The 19,465-nt window shown below is 40.0% G+C and overlaps 1 long non-coding RNA gene and 1 pseudogene across 1 annotated transcript in view; one reads left to right on the top strand and one right to left on the bottom strand.

Annotated features, from left to right (window-relative positions):
• Positions 1-7,993, top strand: part of LOC143665608 (uncharacterized) — a 154,267-nt gene extending 146,274 nt beyond the window's left edge. Inside the window, exon 5 of the long non-coding RNA XR_013167113.1 lies at positions 7,827-7,993. This is a non-coding gene — a long non-coding RNA (uncharacterized LOC143665608). The remainder of the gene's footprint in view (positions 1-7,826) is intronic.
• A 533-nt stretch (positions 7,994-8,526) lies between these two features.
• On the bottom strand, positions 8,527-8,625 carry LOC143665823 (U6 spliceosomal RNA; annotated as a pseudogene).
• Between the last annotated feature and the right edge of the window lie 10,840 nt (positions 8,626-19,465).

Raw genomic sequence — 19,465 nt, 5'->3', positions numbered from 1 at the left:
CATCTACCTGGTAAAAAGTAGAAACCCTAAAGGATGGTACATGGCAGGTTTTTATGAGCCAGACCACAGAAATGATACACATCACTTCTGTTTACATTCTGTTGGAAAAAAATAGGCATTTATAAAGAGACTGGGAGGTTCGATTTTGGCATACTTTTTGAAAAAGAGGAAGAGTAGATTATTCTGGGCACCTAGAGGTGTGATGTGAGTTGCCAAATGTTGTATCATGGGAACAAAGGCTTAAGCACAACAGAAGCTTTTAGCAAATAACTGCTTATTTATTACTTACACAACACAAAGCATCCAAAGAGCAGAGGAAGAGACCACATTGTGGCTGGTCTACCTCCTGCTTAGGTGGAACGCAGCTCCACCCGTCCCATTTCATGTAGAAGAGAAAAGACCAATCTCTGCTGTATGAGGGTTGGATATTCATAAAACCAGGGGGAGGTGCCTTGCCACTGGGAGTGCCTGCTGTGATAAACAGCTGTGCTCCCTGTTCATAGTTTCCTGGTTGAAAGTATGGTTGTCTTTTTTATAAGATGAAATGTTCTCCTATGCTGTAGAGTGGAAATATGTTGAAACACTTGCACACAATTAAACAGGAGGTGGAGTATACAAGGTCTGGGAGATGGCTTCTGGGGGTGGGGGTGTCCATTAATTCCCAGGTTACTGCTAATTTATGTACCTTATGAAAAATAGTGATATTGGAACTCATGTAGTAGATTGAATTATGTACTCCAATTTATATATGTTTTTCATCTAATCTGCATACCGTGGATGTGAACCCCTTGTAAATAAGATCTCTTGAAGATACAATTTTAGCTAAGATGTGGCCCAGCTGAATGAGGTATGGTCTTAATCCAAATTCCTGGAATCCCTTATAAACAGAAGAAATTCAGACAGTAAGAGAAAGCTACAGGGAGGAGCTAGAAGTCAATGGAACCCAGAAGAGGAAGAAAGGGACATTGCCATGTAATAAAGGAGAGGACATTGGCATGTGTATTAGTTAGGTTTCTCTAGAGAAACAGAATCAACAGGAAATATTCATAAATACAAAATTTATAAAAGTGTCTCACGTAACTCTGGGAACATAGAGTCCAAAATCTGTAGGGCAGGCTGTGAAGCTGATGATTCCAATGGAGGGTCTGGATGAACTCCACAGAAGAGGCTCGCTGGCCGAAGCAGGAAGAGAACCTGTCTCATCTGAATCCTCCTTGAAAGGCTTCCAGTGATTAGATTAACATCACTCATTAAGAAGACACTCTCCTTGGCTGATTACAAATGAAATCAGCTGTGGATGTAGCCGATGTGATCATGATTTAATTCTATGAAAGCTCTTCATAGTAAAAGACAGGCCAGCACTTGTCCAACCAGACAAACAGGTACTGCCACCTGGCCAAGTTGGCATATAAACATGATCAATGCAGTCCACCCCTTGTCAACTTGGCTGCTATAGTCATCACCTTAAATCATACCAAATTTCTAAGTAGAAAACAATAAAACACACATTTTTTTTCTCCCCTAACAATGCTCAACTCTCCTACTTATAGCTGGAAACACATCTCTCCAGAATAGGGTGTAAGTCCTTGGGTAATATTCATTCTTAAACTTAATATCTTACAACTTAAATAGTATAACATGAACAAACAGCATTACAGTCCTCATTTCTGTAAATGATCACATGGTCGTTGTTCATATTTATCACTACCTTCTTCCACTACCCATTCCATGTTCCCTTTACCCTCAGCAAGCACTTCAGCTTGCTGTGGTTCTTTGCCTGTTGGGGTGACCCAAACTTTCATTCCTGAAGTTTCAGAGCCATTGGTAGCCCTGCCTGGATTGGGTTGTGTCAGTCTTCCATTGATTTTAATCACAGGGCATGGTGGTAATAAAGATACCCTAGGGGATTTCCTACATTCCAGGAAAACTCTTTACCTCCATTGTATAGTTAGTTGCAGTCCTATTTCCCCCCAATAGTCATGGTCAATCACCCCAACCAGTTACATAATTCCCTTCCTGGTTTGTTGATCCAGGGGCATGAGTAGCTCAAAGTGACCAGGTGGCAGTCTTAGATTCCAGTTCAATGGAATCATTGTTGTTTCTCCTGGTGGAAGCACTCCCCCTTTTGGAACTAAAACCTGTAGACCAGCAGAGCTCAGGGTTGCAGGGACAGGAAGCAGAATTTTCCTAGTGGATCACTAGGGGAAAAAGTGATTGGTGCCACTCCCATTTCCACCCCTTGGTTCCTGGACCCATGGATCCTGGTTGTGGGAGAAACAGCACCATACAGCGGATGCTGATTCAGAGCATGCACAGCTTCCTGGAGAACATCACCCCAGTCCTTCAAGGTACTGTCACCCAGTTGGCGCTGTAATTGAGTTTTCAAAAGGCCATTCCACAGTTCTGTCAATCCAGCTGCTTCTGGATGATGGGGAATATGGTAAGATCAGAGAATTGCATGAGCATGTGTCCATTCCCACACTTTATTTGCTGTGAAGTGTGTTCCCTGATCAGAAGCAATGCTGCGTGGAATACCAGGATGATGGATAAGGCATTCTGAAAGCCCATGGATGGTAGTTTTGGCAGAAGCATTGCGTGCAGGGAAAGCCAACCCATATCCAGACTATGTATCTATTCCAGTTAGAACAAATCACTGCCCTTGCCATGAAGGTAGTGGTCCAATGTAATCAACCTGCCACCATGTAGCCGGCTGGTCACCTCAGGGAATGGTGCCATATCAGGGACTGAGTGTGGGTCTTTGCTGCTGGTAGATTGGGCACTCAACAGTGGCTGTAGCCAAATCAGCCTTGGTGAGTGGAAGTCCATGTTGCTGAGCCCATGCATAATCTCCATCCCTACCACTATGACCACTTTGTTCATGAGCCCATTGGGCAATGACAGGAGTTGCTAGGGAAAGAGGCAGACTGGTATCAACAGAACAGGTGATCTTATCCACTTGATTATTAAAACCTTCCTCTGCTGAAGTCACCCTCTGGTGCACATTCACATGGGACACAAATATCTTCATATTTTTAGCCCACTCAGAAAGGTCTATCCACACACCTCTTCTCCAGACCTCTTTGTCACCAATTTTCCAATTATATTCTTTCCAAGTCCCTGACCATCCAGCCAAACCATTAGCAACAGCCCATGAATCAGTATACAATTGCACCTATGGCCAGTTCTCCTTCCAAGAAAAATGAATAACCAGGTGCACTACTCAAAGTTCTCCCCACTGGGAGGACTTTCCCTCACCACTGAAAGGGGTTGTAGTGCTGCAGTTGTCCACTTTCAGGTAGTACCTACATATCATGCTGAACCATCTGTAAGCCAGGCCCGAGTTTTCTCTTCCTCAGTCAATTCATTATAAGGAACTCCACATGAGGCCATAGCTCTGGTCTGGAAAAGAGAAGGTAATGTGGCAGGAGTGGAGACCATGGGCATTTGGGCCACTTCCTCATGTAACTTACTTGTGCCTTCAGGACTTGCTCTGGCCCTATCTTGTATATACCATTTCCATTTTATGATGGAGTGCTGCTGTGCATGCTCAACTTTATGGCTGGTGTGTCAAACAACATCCAGCTCATGATAGACAACTCAGGTCTCATGGTAACTTGGTGGCCCAAGGTTAAGCATTCAATCTCTGTCAAGGCTCATTAGTAGGCCAAAAGCTGTTTCTCAAAAGGAGAGTCGTTATCTGCAGCAGATGGTAAGGCTTTGCTCCAAAATCCTAAGGGTTTGCATTGTGATTTTCCTATAGGGGCCTGCCAAAGGCTCCAAGCAGCATCTCTATTTGCCACTGACACTTCCAGCACCATTGGATCTGCTGGATCATATGGTCCAAGTGGCAGAGCAGCTTGTACAGCAGCCTGGACCTGTCACAGAGCCTCCTCTTGTTCAGGTCCCCACTCAAAATTAGCAGCTTTTCTGGTCACTCGATAAATAGGCCAGAGTAGCACACCCAAATGAGGAATATGTTGCACCAAAATCCAAAGAGACCAACTAGGCACTGTGCCTCTTTTTTGGTTGTGGGAGGGGCCAGATGCAGCAACTTTCCTTCACCTTAGAAGGGATAACTCAACATGCCCCACATCGCTGGACACCTAGAAATTTCACTGAGGTGGAAGGCCCCTGTATTTTTGTTGGATTTATCTCCCAACCTCTGACACGCAAATATCTTACCAGTAATTCTAGACTGGTTGCTATTTCTTGCTCACTAGGTCCATTCAACATGATATCATCAATATAATGAACCAGTGTGATGTCTTCTGGGAGTGAGAAATGATCAAGCTTCCTGCGGACAAGATTATGACATAGGCCTGGAGAGTTGATATACCCCTGAGGTAGGACAGTGGAAGCATATTGCTGACCGTGCCAGCTGAAAGCAAACTTTTCTGGTGGTCCTTACTAATAGCTTTTGAGAAAAAAGCATTTGCCAGATTAATAGCTGCATATCAGGTACCAGGTGCTGAATTGATTTGCTCAAGCTATAAAACCACATCTGGAACAGCAGCTGCTATTGAAGTCACCACCTGGCTGAGCTTATAATAATCCACTGTCATCCTCCAAGACCCATCTGTTTTCTGCACAGGCCAAATAGGAGAGGTGAATGGGGATGTGGTGGGAATTACTACTCCTGCATCCTTCAAGTCCTTAAGAGTGGCAGTAATCTCTGCAACCCCCCAAGGAATCCAGTATTGCTTCTGATTTACTATTTTGCTAGGTAGGGGCAATTCTAATGGCTTCCACTTGGCTTTTCCCACCATAATAGGCTTCACTGCATGAGTTAGAGAGCCAGTGTGGGGATTCTGTCAGTTGCTCAGTATGTCTATTCCAATTATACATTCTGGAACTGGGGAAACAACTACAGAATGGGTCTGGAGCCCCACTGGACCCACTGTGAGATGGACCTGAGCTAAATCAATCACCTGACCTCCATAAGCCCCCACTCTGACTGGTGGGCCAGAGTGACATTTTGGGCCCCCTGGAATTGTCACTTCTGAACCAGTGTCTAATAATCCCTGAAATAGCTGATCATTTCCTTTTCCCCAATGCACAGTTTCCCTGGTCAGTTTCCTTGGGGAAAACTTGGAGGAAGATTAACAGTATAGATTTGTGGCAGCATAACAGGGTTCTCCCCCAAAGGGACCTGCCTCTTCTTCATTCAAGGAACTCTGGGTCTGTAAACTGTCTCAAGTATGGAAATTGATTAAGGGGCTGTGAATCTGTGTTTTTGTAATTCAAGTTAGACTTCTGTTTACTTGATCTAGAACTCTTGTTTATGCAGCTCAAATAAGAAATTAGTAGACTGCCCATTTATTGTATTTCTATGTACCCCATAATTTACTAGCCAATGCCACAAATCTCTGTGAGTCAGATTATTTTGACTCCTGCTTTGAGTTTGCTGTCTATTATAATAGCCACGTCCACCCTGTCTTTGGCGATTAAGTGCTGCCACCTGGCTTCTGCCAACTCAGGATCCAGTCATTCCCATTGTATTTAAGTATTCCAGCTCAGTGACAGCAGTTCCCACAGCAATATTTGATCTACAGAGAAGTGCAACCACAGAGCTCTTCAGGGGTGATGGCGTTAATCTCACAAATTTATTTTTCACTGTTCTAGTAAAAGGTGAATCCTCTGGATATCCCTGGGGTGTAAGAGCAGGTTTTGCATGATAATTCCACTCTAACATTCCAGTCTCTCTAAGCCTCTGGATCCCCTCATCTACATTATATCAGGGCCATTCTGGCATTTCAAACTCAGGTAATGTCGGCCACTTTTGATCCATGTTTCAGCCAACCATCTAAACAAACTGTTAACGCCTTTTGTACTCCTTGAGCTATAATATTAAATCCAGAATCTCTGCTTAGTATGCCAATATCAATAAATTCAGACAGATCCAGCCTTATATTCCTCCCACCATTATCCCACATCCTTAAAATCCATTGCCATATATATTACCCTGATTTCTGTCTATATATTACCCTGATTTCTGTCTATATAAATTGGAAAACTCACACAGTTTTTTTGGAGTATAATATACCTCCTCATGTCTGATACTTTGTTGGGACTTTAGTCTAGTTATAGTTCTGGTAGAAACCAGGGGTGGTGGGGGTGGGTCATGAAAAGAATTAGAAGTATCTTCCAAGCCATTTAATTTCAGGGCATTCATTTGCAGTTTCATCTGGTGAAACAGGATTAATCACTCTAGGGCTAATCCCTTCAGGTGGAGGTTGAGTGGCCAACTCCTCAAGGCAGACTGGAGGTGGGGCAGCTATGTCCTCAGGGCAAACTATTACAGGGTTATCTATAGAAGACTCAGCATGACCTAGGGTTTCAACCTTTCTACTGACATCATTATCAACACATATGTCACCATCCCATTTTTCAGGGTCCCCCTCCTTTCCAATCAATGCCCTCACTTTAATGGCAGACACCATGCAAGATTGAGATTTCAGTTTATGTTGTAAAGTTGCTACTCTAACAATAAGATTATGAGTCCAATTTTCAGAGATCTCAAGTTTATGGCTACAAGAGATAAATTTTTCCTTCAGGACACTCACAGAAATATCTACATCTGTCAGACAACATGTAAGCTTCTCGTTTGAAGCCTTAAGCCCATCCCTTTCACTCCTTAATGTAGCCAGTGTATCTAACAACAACCAGCCAACATCTGTATACCTCTTATTTCCACAAAACTCTGTAAAGGTGTCAAAAACATTATTCCCCAGTGCCTGGTTTCATACAAGTGAAGCATTAGGAGAATCGAATGGTGATGTTTTGACTATCTCTTTTGCCAACTCACTCCATGGATTGGCAATGTCATTCTGATTATGGGAATCAGAGTCCTTAGTGCCTTTCAGTCCAGTCAGAGTAGAAAACCATTCATCGAAACCCATTTTTAAGATTCTGTTTCTTAAGAACTGCTCCTGGTACCAAGTTATGTTAGCTAGGGTTCTTTAGAGAAACAGAATCAACAGGATATATTCATAAATATAAAATTTATAGAAATGTCTCATGTAACCATGGGAACATAAAGTTCAAAATCTGTAGGGCTGGCTGTGAAGCTGATGATTCCAATGAAAGGTCTGGACAAACTCCACAGGAGTGCTCATCAGCTGAAGCAGGAAGAGTGACTATCTCCTCTGAATTCTCCTTAAAAGGCTGCCAGTGATTAGATTAAGCAACACTCATTAAAGAAGACAGTCCCCTTGGCTGATTACAAATGGAATCAGCTGTGGATGTAGCTGACATGATCATGATTTAATTCTATTAAATATCCTCATAATAAAAGACAGGTCAGCACTTGCCCAACCAGACAAACAAGTACCACCACCTGGCCAAGTTGACACATGAATCTGACCATAACAGCATGTAATGAGAGGCAGGGAAACAAGGCAAGTGTTTTAGATTTCTAGGCTCCTTAAAACAGATACTATCAAATGGGTTGGCTTAAACAATGGGAATTTATTAGCTTACAGTGTGAAGCTGAGAAAATGTCCAAAACATGGCATCATAAAGATGATGCTTTCTTCCTGATGACTGACTTTCAGTGATCCTTGGCTCCTCTGCCACATGACAAGTCACTTGATAATGTCTGTGGGTCTATCCCTTCTCTTTTAGTTTTATTGCTTGCAGCTTCTTGCTTCTGTGGCAGTCTCTGCCTCTTTTGATCATTCTATTTATAAAGGACTCCATAACAGGATTAAGTCCCATCTTAAATGAGGTAGGTCACACCTTAACTGAAAAAACCTCATCAAAATGTTCTACTTACAATGGTTTTACTTCCACATGTTTAAGATTTAAGAACATGTTTTTTTTTTCAGGTACATGCAGCTTCAAACCACCACATCAAAGAACCCCAAGGATTTCTGGCAACCACTACCAGAATTTTACAGACTTTGGAGAGAAAGCATCACCTGGCTGATGACTCAATTGTGGATTTCTCTTAATTTCAAAACTGTGTGCCAATAAATTCCTATTATTTAAGTTAACCCATTATGTAATATTTGTCATAGCACCCAGGTAAGTTAAGAAACCCCAGAATATGGATTTTTGGAAATATTTCTGTTTTTTTTTAATGTTGAATATTTTAACAACTGCCATAAGGTGCAAAATATATATATATCTGACTAAGGAAAATTAGCCAAAGCCTTTATAAATGGATACTATTTAATGAGAATAATTTTGACTATAAGAACTGGGAGATAAAATCTTCCAAATATAAATTTAGGCATAAATGTGAGATTTTTCTGAGTGGTCCAATAACTATTGATAGGGACAAAATTATTAAAACATAGTCAGTGATTCATGAAACATTTGTAATCTCAGATATACTATCTTTTGCAAGTAGTGTACTCTTGTATTGTACAAAATTAAAAATTTGGTAAGTGTTAGCCTATGAAACATTTCACTATCATTCCCCTCCATCCAGCTTCTCTAGGGACAACCCTTGTTGCCAGTCTCTTACATATCCTTAGAGAGGTATTTTGTACATAAAAAACACAAATGAATGTATAACTTTTCTTTAATATGGAATGCTTCACAAATTTGCATGTTGTCCTTGTGCAGGGGCCATGCTAATCTTCTCTGCTATTTTAGTATATGTGCTGCCGAAGCAAGCACTATTTAACTTTTTTAAAACATAAATGGTAGCATAAGCTACAAATGATATTGCAACTTTTTTTCCACAAAGAACTCATTCATATTAGCACTTATATATTCATCTGAACAACTGTACAGTATTCATTTGCAGGAATGATTCATAACATATTTAACCAGCTCTCAGTTGATAGACATTTAATTTTTTCAATGTTTTGCTATTAAAAAGAGTGTTGCAATGAATATTTTTTCTCAAGAGCAAAAATATCTTTCTCAAGGGTAACCCAGAGAGGAAATTGCTGAATGAAATGGTCTGAGCTAGTAGAAGCTCTTGGTTTTAGAGGATCAAAATTCACATAATTTGGGAGGCTTTTAGAAAGTAAAGGAACACATATTACATTATACAATTTTGTGTAAGCATTAATATTAATTTAAAATTATAAAAGATTACAAGTTGCAAATTTTTAAAGGTAACAAATACCAAAACATTATGAGCTTAGAGTTAACACACATTATCTAATCAATATAATTAAATTATACATCAATTAATGACTACAGCCATGGTATGCTGAATAGTAGCTGCCCAAAGATGTCCATATACTAATTCCTGGAACCTGGGAATGTCATCTTACATGGTAAAATGTGATTAAATTAAGGATTTTGACATGGGGGAGATTATCCTGGGTTTATGTGGCTGGGACCAGTGTGATAACAAGTATCTTATAGGAGGAGAGCAGAGAGATCAGTGATAAAGAAAGAAGAGGCAAGGACAGAAGCCAAGATCAAGGAGGAAGAGAAGGTGCTATGATGCTGGTTTTAAGGTGGAGGAAGAGATGATGGAAGCAATCTGCCTCTAAAAGCTGGAAAAGACAAGGAAGCATTCTTTGCTAGAGTCTCTAGAAGGAATGTAACTTGAGGACCCATTTAAAACTTCTGACCTCTGGGACCATAGGATAATAAATTTGTGTTGTTTTAAGCCACTAACTTTTTGGTAATTTGCTACAGCAGCAACAGGAAACTAGTACATTTCTACAAACTTCTCCCCTGCACTTTTTTTTTTTGGCTACATACACTTTCATCACATCTTTTGACAATGCTTGCACAACATTTTACTTAAAGAGAATAGAAAGAGCATTCAGTTTTTCTTTCATTACACCATTGAAGTTTGATTTTTAATATCGATAGTTGGGATGCACAAAATATGTGATTTCCTCACAGATTTGCTATGATTTTGAGCCATACAAAGAGGAATTAGGATAAATTTTAGTTTGTATGAGTCCTATTTTTACAAGACTTGCATTTATATTTAAATATACCACAAAATTGAGTATATTCTGACAGGAAATAGCTTCCATGTTGAGTAGGCATCAATGAGTCCCAAATCCTCGGTTTTCAATTTTGCACAGTTGTATTTTCCACAAAATAATTTCTGATTCTGTAAATTAAAAATCTTAGTTCCTTTCCATTGCCCATACTTCTGATAATGGGTGATGTAAGACTTGCTCGTTTTGCCACACAGTCTCTGGTCCTACATCTTTGTGCCACAGTACTACTTGCATTAACATAAGGTATGGTCACATTATTCTAAGAAGCTGTTCCTTCAGTAGAATAATTAGAATTAACTAGGCAAGAAGTGATTACTAACCCTAAACCCACCTAACCATGCATGTCTTAATTTGTCAGTACTGCTGTAACAAAATACCACAGACTAGTTGGCTTAAACAACAGGAATTTATTGTCTCACAGTTCCGGAGGCTTGACTTCCAAAATCAAGGTGCTGGCAGGATTAAGCTTTCTCTCACTTCTATAGGATTCTGGTGATTGCTTTCTGGCAATCCATAGTTTAATCCCTGCCTGATTCCTAAGGACAAGTTTCCTCCCCTTGTAAAAACACAAGCCATATTGGATTAAGGTCCACTCCATTCCAGTTTGGCCTCTTCCTAATAGCATCTTCAAACATCCTATATATATATATGAGTTTATAATCACAGGACTTGGGGTTAGAAATTGTGCCAGTTTGAAAGGATGTATGAGCCCTAGAAAAGCCATGATTTAATCCTAATCCTATTTTGTAAAGGCAGCTGTTTCTTCTAATCCTTATTCAGTACTGTATGTTTGAAACTGTAATTAAATTATCTTCCTGGAGATGTGACTCAATCAAGAGTGGTTGTTAAACTGGATTAGGTGGAGGCATGTCTCCACCCATTTGGGTGCTTTGTGGTTAGTTTACTGGAATCCTATTAAAGAGGAAACATTTTGGAGAAAGCTAGAGATTCTGAGAGAGCAGAATGACATAGCACGAGAAGCAGAGAGTCCACCAGCCAGCAACCTTTGGAAATGAAGAAAGAAAATGCCTCCCGGGGAGCTTTGTGAAAGGAAGTCAGGAGAGAAAGTGAACAGATGATGCTGTGTTTGCCACATTCCATTCCAGATGAGAAAGGAACCCTGACCATGTTTGCCATGTGCCTTCTCACTTGAGAGAGAGACCCTGAACTTCATCAGCCTTCTTGAACCAAGGTATCTTTCCCTGGATGCCTTAGATTGGACATTTCTATAGACTTGTTTTAGTTGGGACATTTTCTCAGCCTTAGAACTGTAAATGAGCAACTTATTAAATTCCCCTTTTAAAAAGCCATTCTGTTCCTAGTATGTTGCACTCTGGCAGCGAGCAAACTAGAACAGAACTTCAACATGCCTTTTGTGGGGACCTGATTCAGTAGATAATAATGAATAAACTACTTATTACCTTAACTCAATTTCCTTGTATTCATTAGACACTAGGTAGTATGACAGAGAATTTGAAGAGAAAAAAGTTGGTAGTCTTAAAAGATTATGATTAAAATATCTTATTAAGTCCATTTAATAAACACTAATGGCCATGTGAACACATTTCTAGGTCCTCTCCCAGAACCTCAAAACTGGCCATGCAGTAGAAGAATCCTTCTTTAAGAAAAATTCCTGCTTTCTTTTTGTTTTCATTTATCTGGAGTACATTCTTTTACTTCTATAATTTCTAAAATGTATGCTTTTTGTGTGTCTCTTTTACATAACAGAATTGAATTCACTTTATGATTCATTTTAATAGACGTTTTTCGTTTAATAATGAACTAACCCTTTTTGCATTTTTTCTATGATAGATATGTTTGGTGCCAATTCAAGCATTTTTTAAATTTGCATCCCATTTTTGTTTGTTTTAAAATAATTATGTGGTTATTTCTTTGCTTTGTTTATGGTATGTTTCTTATGATTAACTGGAAGGTTTTGATTTGACTTCTTAAATGCAACTGTAAATAAAATCATTAGTCATTTATTTTTATATTATTTTTTATTTTGCATGGGCAGGCACCAGGAAATGAACCTGGGTCTCCAGCATGGCAGGCGAGAACTCTGCCTACTGAGCAACTGTGGCCCATTAGTCATTTATTTTTAATGTAGTATTTATTAATTCCTTACTATTAGCAATGGTTAGTCTATTTCTTTTTCTTGTCTGCCTACCCTCTTCCACTACCTCATTTGAGTTGATTCCATTATTTTATTTGTAATTCACTTTATATTATTAAATATGCTTATTTCTTGAGTGCCTTGAAATACTAATTTATGATATCAACTTTTATGTGATGAAAAAATTGGCATACTTACTGCAACTCTCATCATCTTCCACATCCCACCATCTTTTTTTATTCTATTGAGATTTATTCACACAACATATAGTCCATGCAAAGTATATAATCAATGGTTCACAATACCATCACATAGTTGTGTATTCATCACCATGATCATTTTCAGAACATTTGCATTACTCCAGTAGACAAAATTAAAAGAAAAAAAAAACTCCAAACATCTCACACACTTTACTCCTCCCTCTTATTGACCACTAGTATTACAATCTACCCAATTTTAAGACTCACAATAGAGGTAGAATAATGAAGATCATGTACTGTTGGCATATATATATCTAGCAGTGAAACAATACCAAACATCTAAAATTAGGTCCATTCAAACATGGACAATAAACTTTTTTTTTTGGCAATGTAGTTATATAATCATTATCAAAAATCATTGCTACTGGATTGCAGTTCAACAACTTCAAGTATTTCTTTCTGGCTATTCTAAAACACTAGACTCTAAAAAGAATATATATATATATATATATATATATATATATATATATATATATATATAATGAGTCTGTAGTCATAGTCAGTTGTTGAATCCTAATTTTTCAGTCACACCTCCTTCCTCCTATTTGATCTTTCTGTCAGTTCTCAGAGATATCTGGACAATGGCCATATTAACCTCTTTATGCTGGAAAAGGGTGTTGACCTTCTGGGGTAAAGGAATATTGTTCTTGGAGAAACTAGGACCTCTGACCAACTCTTAATCATACCATTTCTACAGAACATTTGCAGTTTTTTCAGCCACAGAATGTTCACATTTTTGTACTCTTAAGTCACACATTAAACAGATTAAATGTGCAGTGCTCATTTGCTTGCTGCACTATTTCCATTCATTGTTGGTTTGAAGTTTGTATTCTGATGGTTTATTTAAGAAGGACACATGGGGCCTGCTCCGATCAACATGGCAGAGTGAGGTGTTTCAGGGCTCTATCCCCACCATGGGAAATGTGAACAACCAGCAAAAACTGGTAGAGACTTCCGGAGATGGCGGCTTAGTAAGGCACACGGGTCTTAGTTCCTCCTCCAGAACAACTACTAAAGAACTAGAAACAGTACAGAACAGCTCCCAGAGCCACGACAGAGATCAGACACACAGCGTACCCCATTCTGGAACAGCTGGACCGGCTAAGAGACTCCACTGCGGTGAGGTCCCCGAGAGGCGCGCGCTTCCCCGGGCCAAGGCGGCTGGTGGCCGGAGCCCCTCCCTCCCTCCTTCCCAGGGCATCTGGGAGCTTTGGATTGGGTTCCCCAAGCTGCGGCGACCAGAGCCCCTTCCACACACGCGGCTTCCCGGGCCGGCTGGAAACCTTGGATCGACAGTTCCCCAAGCCGCGGTGGCCCTCCCACATGTGGCTTCCTGGGCCAGCTGGGAGCTTTGGAGTGGCGGTTCCCCAAGCCACAGCAGCCGGCGACCCTCCCCCACGCGCAGCTTCCCAGGCCGGCTGGTAGCCTTGGAACAGCGGTCCCCCAAGCCGCAGTTTCTGGCGACCGCAACCCCTTCCACACACGTGGCTTCCTGGGCCGGCTGGGAGCTTTGGAGTGGCGGTTCCCCAAGCCGTGGCAGCTGGCGACCCTCCCCCACACGTGGCTTCCCGGGCCAGCTGGTAGCCTTGGAACAGCGGTCCCCCCAGCTGCGGTTTCCAGCGACCGCAGCCACTTCCACACACGCAGCTTCCCGGGCCAGCTGGGAGCATTGGAACAGTGGTTCCCCAAGCCATGGCAGCCAGCAACCCTCCCCCACACGTGGCTTCCGGGGCCGGCTGGTAGCCTCGGAAGAGCGGTTCCCCGCTTGTTCCGTGGGGGAACAAGCTGCGGCGGCCAGCGACCCTCCCCCACAGGCGACTTCCCAGAGAGAAAGGTAAGAGTCTCCAACAGTAGTAGAGACTGAGCCCAACCTAACACCAATAGTGGCATTAAGGAACAACTTCTGACTACTAAAAATAGGCTCTCAGCTCAGGCAAAACTGATCAAGGCGGAAGTTGCCGATTGGGCTAACTGAAAAAGAGGAAAGGGGGCAAAACAGAGCCTTCTGCAGCTGTTTCTATGGAGGCTTTGTTGCCTCTGGGCTCAGCGCTGGGATTACATAGGTTACAACTGCCCCAAACGCAGAAACAGGCTGCTTTTAGGGCTCTCTACCACCTGAACCTTCCCTGCGGGAGGGGTGAAATGCAACTCAGGTGGAATCCCTCGCTCAAGGAATTCAGATCCCAGGACTTCACAATTTGAAGCCATTAAAACCAACCTATAACCTGTCCTCCGTCTCCACCACACACCCAGCAGTGAGAGTCTTCCAAAGTTAAAGGAGCCACAACATCTTTTGCTGGTGGGACCCGCAGACAGACAAGCATCACGTACTGGGCAGGATAAGAAAAACAGAGCCCAGAGACTTCACAGGAAAGTCTTTCAACCTGCTGGGTCCCACACTCAGGGAAATCTGATTAAATGCCCAGACACCAGCAAAAAATAACAAATCACACCAGGAAAATTGACGATATGGCCCAGTCAAAGGAACAAACCAATAGCTCAAATGAGATACAGGAGCTGAGACAACTAATTCTGAATATACGAACAGAAATGGAAAACCTCTTCAAAAACCAAATCAATAAATTGAGGGAGGACATGAGGAAGGCATGGGATCAACAAAAAGAAGAAATGGAAAGTCTGAAAAAACAAATCACAGAACTTATGGGATTGAAAAACACAGTAGAAGAGATGAAAAAAAAAACAATGGAAACCTACAATGGTAGATTGAAAGAGACAGAGGATAGAATTAGTGAGCTGGAGGATGGAACATCTGAAATCCAAAAAGAAACAGAAACTATAGGGAAAAGAATGGAAAAATTTGAACAGGGGCTCAGGGAATTGAATGATAATATGAAGCACACAAAGAGACGTGTTGTGGGTGTCCCAGAAGGAGAAGAGAAGGGAAAAGGAGGAGAAAAACTAATGGAAGAAATTATCACTGAAAATTTCCCAACTCTTATGAAAGACCTAAAATTACAGATCCAAGAAGTGCAGCACACCCCAAAGAGAATAGACCCAAATAGGCGTTCTCCAAGACACTTACTAGTTAGAATGTCAGAGGTCAAAGAGAAAGAGAGGATCTTGAAAGCAGCATGAGAAAAACAATCCATCATATACAAGGGAAACCCAATAAGACTATGTGTAGATTTCTCAACAGAAACCATGGAAGCTAGAAGACAGTGGGATGATATATTTAAATTACTAAAAGAGAAAAACTGCCAACCAAGACTTCTATATCCAGCAAAATTGTCATTCAAAATTGAGGGAGAGATCAAAACATTTTCAGACAAAAAGTCACTGAGAGAATTTGTGACCAAGAGACCAGCTCTGCAAGAAATACTAAAGGGAGCACTAGAGTCAGATACAAAAAGACAGAAGAGAGAGGTATGGAGAAGAGTGTAGAAAGAAGGAAAATCAGATATGATATATATAATACAAAAGGCAAAATGGTAGAGGAAAGTATTACCCAAACAGTAATAACACTAAATGTTAATGGACTGAATTCCTCAATCAAAAGACATAGACTGGCAGAATGGATTAAAAAACAGGATCCTTCTATATGCTGTCTACAGGAAACACATCTTAGACCCAAAGATAAACATAGGTTGAAAGTGAAAGGTTGGGAAAAGATATTTCATGCAAATAACAACCAGGAAAGAGCAGGAGTGGCTATACTAATATCCAACAAATTAGACTTCAAATGTAAAACAGTTAAAAGAGACAAAGAAGGATACTATCTACTAATAAAAGGAACAATTAAACAAGAAGACATAACAATCATAGATATCTATGCACTGAATCAAAATGCCCCAAAATACATGAGGAATACTCTGCAATCACTGAAAAGGGAAAGAGACACATCTACCATAATAGTTGGAGACTTCAATTTGCCACTCTCATCAATGGACAGAACATCTAGACAGAGGATCAATAAAGAAACAGAGAACTTGAATATTAAAATAAATGAGCTAGACTTAACAGACATTTATAGGACATTACATCCCACAACAGCAGGATACACCTTTTTCTCAAGTGCTCATGGATCATTCTCAAAGATAGACCATATGCTGGGTCACAAAGCAAGTCTCAACAAATTTAAAAAGATTGAAATCATACACAACACTTTCTCATATCATAAAGGAATGAAGTTGGAAATCAATAATAGGCAGAGTGCCAGAAAGTCCACAAATATGTGGAGGCTCAACAACACACTCTTAAACAACGAGTGGGTCAATGAAGAAATTGCAAGAGAAATTAGTAAATATCTCGAGGTGAATGAAAATGAAAACACAACATATCAAAACCTATGGGACACAGCAAAGGCAGTGCTAAGAGGGAAATTTATTGCCCTAAATGCCTATATCAGAAAAGAAGAAAAGGCAAAAATTCAGGAATTAACTGTCCACTTGGAAGAACTGGAGAAAGAACAGCAAACTGACCCCAAAGCAAGCAAAAGGAAAGAAATAACAAAGATTAGAGCAGAAATAAATGAAATTGAAAACATGAAAACAATAGAGAAAATCAATAAGACCAGAAGATGGTTCTATGAGAAAATTAATAAGATTGATGAGCCCTTAGCAAGATTGACAAAAAGAAGGAGAGAGAGGACGCAAATAAATAAGATCAGAAATGGAAGAGGACACATAACCACTGACTTCACAGAAATAAAGGAGGTAATAACAAGATACTATGAACAACTTTATGCTAATAAATACAACAATGTAGATGAAATGGACAAGTTCCTAGAAAGGCATGAACAACCTACTTTGACTCAAGAAGAAATAGATGACCTCAACAAACCAATCACAAGTAAAGAAATTGAATCAGTCATTCAAAAGCTTCCCAAAAAGAAAAGTTCAGGACCAGATGGCTTCACATGTGAATTCTACCAAACATTCCAGAAAGAATTAGTACCAACTCTGCTCAAACTCTTCAAAAAAATTGAAGTGGAGGGAAAGCTAGCTAGTTCATTCTATGAAGCCAACATCACCCTCATACCAAAACCAGACAAAGATATTACAAAAAAAGAAAACTACAGACCATTCTCTCTAATGAATATAGATGCAAAAATCCTCAACAAAATTCTAGCAAATCGAATCCAGCAACACATTAAAAGAATTATACATCTACCAAGTAGGATTCATCCCAAGTATGCAAGGTTGGCTCAACATAAGAAAATCAGTTAATGTAATACACCATATCAACAAATCAAAGCAGAAAAATCACATGATCATCTCAATTGATGCAGAGAAGGCATTTGACAAGATTCAACATCCTTTCCTGTTGAAAACACTTCAAAGGATAGGAATACAAGGGAACTTCCTTAAAATGATAGAGGGAATATATGAAAAACCCACAGCTAATATCCTCAATGGGGAAAAAGTGAAAACTTTCCCCCTAAGATCAGGAACAAGACAAGGATGTCCATTATCACCACTATTATTCAACATCATGTTGGAGGTTCTAACTAGAGCAATTAGACAAGAAAAAGAAATACAAGGCATCAAAATTGGAAAGGAAGAAGTAAAACTATCACTGTTTGCAGACAATATGATACTATACGTCGAAAACCCGGAAAAATCCACAACAATACTACTAGAGCTAATAAATGTGTACAGCAAAGTAGCAGGTTACAAGATCAACATTCAAAAATCTGTAGCGTTTCTATACACTAGCAATGAACAAGCTGAGGGGGAAATCAAGAAATGAATCCCATTTACAATTGCAACTAAAAGAATAAAGTACTTAGGAACAAATTTAACTAAAGAGACAAAAGACCTATACAAAGAAAACTACAAGAAACTGTTAAAAGAAATCACAGAAGACCTAAATAGATGGAAGGGCATACCGTGTTCATGGATTGGAAGACTAAATATAGTTAAGATGTCAGTCCTACCTAAATTGATTTACAGATTCAATGCAATACCAATCAAAATCCCAACAACTTATTTTTCAGAAATAGAAAAACCAATAAGCAAATTTATCTGGAAGGGCAGGGTGCCCCGAATTGCTAAAAGTATCTTGAGGCAAAAAAACGAAGCTGGAGGTCTCACGCTGCCAGACTTTAAGGCATATTATGAAGCCACAGTGGTCAAAACAGCATGGTATTGGCATAAAGATAGATGTATTGACCAATGGAATCAAATAGAGTGCTCAGATATAGACCCTCTCATCTATGGACATTTGATCTTTGATAAGGCAGTCAAGCCAATTCACCTGGGACAGAACAGTCTCTTCAATAAATGGTGCCTAGAGAACTGGATATCCATATGCAAAAGAATGAAAGAGGACCCATACCTCACACCCTATACAAAAGTTAACTCAAAATGGGTCAAAGATCTAAACATTAGGTCTAAGACCATAAAACAGTTAGAGGAAAATGTAGGGAGATATCTTATGAAACTTACAATTGGAGGAGGTTTGATGGACCTTAAACCTAAAGCAAGAGCACTGAAGAAAGAAAGAAATAAATGGTAGCTCCTCAAAATTAAACACTTTTGTGCATCAAAGAACTTCATCAAGAAAGTAGAAAGACAGCCTACACAATGGGAGACAATATTTGGAAACGACATATCAGATAAAGATCTAGTATCCAGAATTTATAAAGAGATTGTTCAACTCAACAACAAAAAGACAGCCAACCCAATTACAAAATGGGAAAAAGACTTGAACAGACACCTCTCAGAAGAGGAAATACAAATGGCCAAAAGGCACATGAAGAGATGCTCAATGTCCCTGGCCATTAGAGAAATGCAAGTCAAAACCACAATGAGATATCATCTCACACCCACCAGAATGGCCATTATCAACAAAACAGAAAATGACAAGTGCTGGAGAGGATGCGGAGAAAGAGGCACACTTATCCACTGTTGGTGGGAATGTCAAATGGTGCAACCACTGTGGAAGGCAGTTTGGCGGTTCCTCAAAAAGCTGAATATAGAATTGCCATACGACCCAGCAATACCATTGCTAGGTATCTACTCAAAGGACTTAAGGGCAAAGACACAAATGGACATTTGTACACCAATGTTTATAGCAGCATTATTTACAATTGCAAAGAGATGGAAACAGCCAAAATGTCCATCAACAGACGAGTGGCTAAACAAACTGTGGTATATACATACGATGGAATATTATGCAGCTTTAAGACAAGATAAACTTAT

Source organism: Tamandua tetradactyla, chromosome 21 (genome assembly GCF_023851605.1).
Source record: "Tamandua tetradactyla isolate mTamTet1 chromosome 21, mTamTet1.pri, whole genome shotgun sequence".
In the NCBI taxonomy this organism is placed as follows: Eukaryota; Metazoa; Chordata; class Mammalia; order Pilosa; family Myrmecophagidae; genus Tamandua; species Tamandua tetradactyla.
This window is presented reverse-complemented; position numbering and strand designations above follow the sequence as displayed.